At 46.9% G+C, this 3,487-nt stretch overlaps 1 pseudogene; it reads right to left on the bottom strand.

The window, feature by feature from the left end:
• Nucleotides 1-519: 519 nt before the first annotated feature.
• On the bottom strand, nucleotides 520-1,975 carry LOC149327395 (uncharacterized; annotated as a pseudogene).
• Nucleotides 1,976-3,487: the final 1,512 nt, after the last annotated feature.

Genomic DNA, 3,487 nt, shown 5'->3' with positions numbered 1-3,487 from the left:
TCAATGGTGCAGTCATAACCTTCGTGCTCTTGTCCGCTGCCTGGCATATACTACACGTTTGAATAGCTAGCTCGACTTGCCTGTCCATGGCTGGCCACCAAAATTTTTCTCGCAGACGTGCTTTCGTTCGTACAATTCCAGGGTGAGCCTCATGAGCAGCGGTAATTATCCGCGCTGTAAGTGATGCGGGAACCACAAGGCGTTCGCCACGCAAAATCAAATTGTCCACCACTGACAGTTCATCGCGAAGCTTGAAGAAAGGTTGAAGCTCACCCGGCAGAGATTTTTGCGCAGGCCAGGACGATTCAATGTAGGCCTTGATTCGTTGCAGTGTGCTGTCTTCCGACTGGGCCTGTTCAAACTCTTCCCTGGTAATGCAAGAAGAAATAAGGGCAACTGATACAGTTTCATCTGGTAAAGTCTCTTCTTCCTGAGGAGGTGACGCAGGGAGACGAGAGAGCGCATCTGCTACTCGATTTTGCGAACCCTTCCGGTACTTTACCCTTCGAGAATTAGAAGTTAGCGTCGTTTCAAGGCATTGAAGAGATGACCCATCAATCTGTAGACCGAGGGCCTTGATGGCATCGATACCCAAGAGTGAGGTGCCTTTTTCAACGACGTAGAAAAGAAGGCTTGTTGTGCTAGCTTTGTACGTAACGTCAGCGAAGAAACAGCCACGAACCGGAATTGGCTGTTTTGAATAGTCCAGTAACCGAACAGTCGGGGCCCAAAGTACTTGGCCTTCAAAATACTGCTTGAAAAGATCGTGTGCGACAATGGAAACTGACGACCCAGAATCTACAAGGAAAGTTATGTCCGCACGGCCAATCGAAACTGTGACGTGAACAGCGGAGCGAGCGGCCGACGTCACAGCCAGAATGCTCAAAACTTCCTCGCTCGGAGAATCTTGGCTGTCTACCTCACGCACCGGAGCGGAGCCTCGTTTCTGGCAAACATAGCGGAAGTGACCCATGACACCGCAATGGTGACAACGCTTGCTTTTGGCTGGACAGCGAACTGATGCTGCATTGTGCTGGGATGAACCGCAGCGGTAACAATGAGACTGGCGGTTGTGCGCCCGCTTCGAGCTCTCGTCGGATTCTGGTGTACGCGTAGGCGTATTTCCACGAGTATTTATGCGTCCAACATCTACAGAAGGAAATTCTTGCAGATCATTGTACGCCTGCTCAAACTGCCTTGCCAGTAGTACTGCTCTAGCGAACGAGAGAGACGATCCTTCAAGCAGAAGACGCTCGCGTAAGCTTCGAGACGAAATACCCGCAACGAACTGGTCACGCAGCGAATCTTCTTCGACAGGAAAAGAGCATGTAGCAGAAAGCTCCCGCAATGCTGTGATGTACTCATTCACTGATTCACCAGCTTGCTGAACTCGCCTACTGAAACGATGCCGTTCGGCAACAACATTGCTTGTTGCCGAAAAATGAGCGTGCAGAGCGGTAACTGCGATATCGTACGACGATACTTCAGGCCTTGTGTCGCCTGTGCCCTTGCTATCTTCCGACGCTTTATCAGTAGCAGTTTGCTCACCGAGCTTGGCGTTGTCCAACGATGGAAGTGGTAATGTGTAAAATATGCGCTGACCTTCTACGCCGAGGCTGTGAAGAAGTAGTGCTTTGCGACGATCCGGCGTGCAGTCAGAGGCCCCCGAAGCAAGCAGGTAGTTCTCGAAGATGCGGAACCATTGCGGCCACGCAACAGCAGGCCGACCAGGTACAGGCAGGAACGGGGGCGGCGGCGCGATTCCAGAAATGCTCATGGCGCCGGAAAGCAAGCGGCGAAAGTCACGCCCCCCGAAATGATCCCGTCCTCGTCGCCAATGTTGTAGCGGCGGGTGCCGCCCAAGTACACGAACTGCTAGCAACCAAACAAATCCCCCTTTATTGCCACATACAGTCATATATATACACATAGCGACACTGGTGCCTCTAGCGGCAGGTGATTCCCAAAACGGAACCGAAACCACATATACAACAAAGATTAACTACGCTTATTTCTGAACCAAATAGACAGGCTGGTCGTTCGTCTGATACCCTTGATTCGTTGCTCACGCCACACCCCGATCGCCTTGCATTCACCACTTACTCTGAGGCTGCCCTGCTCTCAATCGTACAAGGATCCGGCACCTGAAGGCAGCTGGTCTTTCACTGCGCAGCCCTGCTTCATATATTACCTGGGCGGAGGGACCATACCATCGCTCACTTCTCGATTTCATACAATCAGCTAGCCTATTGCCATTACTGTACCCTTCATCACACTTTCTCCCAATGATGGCTTGAGGCAATAAAACTCGTTTAAAAAGTTACAGTCAAGAAAACAAATCTACCACAAAGGCAACTACAACGCTATTGAAGAAGAACTAGCTTATTTTATGACAGTTTTTGCTTGAATTTTCACAACGAGCTGTTTAAGCTAACTGGATTCTGTTTAAAAATGAGATGCAGAGCCTAGTGCAAACTTAATTCACAGCATCACCGCTACTAAGCGAGTCCGTTCACTATTGCCCAACATAACATTAAAGTGTTTTAAGAACAAAAAAGCGACAGTTCCGGATTGCCAAGCACGTTATTACACCAAGGCCATGACATAAAATACCGAGCAAAGAAAGTAATTTCAAATCCCTGCAAAGAAAAGTAGCTTTCACTTTTCGCATCGACATTAGCTAATATGTTTCGCAGTAACCCCAGGAATTTTTGTGAACGCTACTTATCTGTTCTATATTTATCTCGCAGCCAGGAAACCAACTACCTGACTTTCCTTTCTCCAATCTCTCACCTATGTCTGCAGTATCGTTTAACGTTAGCGGCATTGCAAAACTAAATGACTGAAGTTGACTTCCTCCGCTAGTACAGATGGTATTAAGTCGGCAACACTGAAAAGTGTTAAACTTACAACTAGGTCCATTTTGCCGCGCATTTTTCAGAAGTCGCTCTCATCGGGTGTTGTTTCTAAAGACTGGAAAGAGGAAAAGGTCATTACAGTTCGAAAAAGAGATGATCCGTTTTCTACAAATAATTACAGCCCTGTTTCCCTCAAAAATAGTGGAGCATATAGAATACTCTCAAGTACCAAAATTTATTTGTTCCAAGCTTTTTTATCTTAAAGAGCACGGCTTCTCCTGCGACTCTCTTGCGACGCTTAACTAGCCCTCTTTATTAACCATATAAGCCATATATAACATTGACACCAACACCTCGATCGACGCCTTGATTTTGGATGCCAAAAAAGCATTTGATAAAGCACCCCACAAACGTCTATTTCTAAAACTTTCGTCTTTGTCCCTCATTGAATTAGTCGCTAATTTTTAAAAAACAGTTATCAATTCGAACAAACTAACAATGGCTCTTCCCTCTTGCCCTCGTTATTTTAGGTGTGAAACTAAGCGCTACGCATGGTCAACTTTTATTATTAAATTATATTATTGATCTTCCAAATATCATCTTCTCAAATATCTGCTTATTCGCAGATG

The sequence above is a fragment of the Amblyomma mixtum genome, chromosome 10 (assembly GCF_055824585.1).
Source record: "Amblyomma mixtum isolate Tamu chromosome 10, ASM5582458v1, whole genome shotgun sequence".
NCBI classification, from domain to species: Eukaryota; Metazoa; Arthropoda; class Arachnida; order Ixodida; family Ixodidae; genus Amblyomma; species Amblyomma mixtum.
The sequence above is the reverse complement of the archived record's forward strand: the minus strand, read 5'-3'. Positions and strand labels throughout refer to the sequence as shown.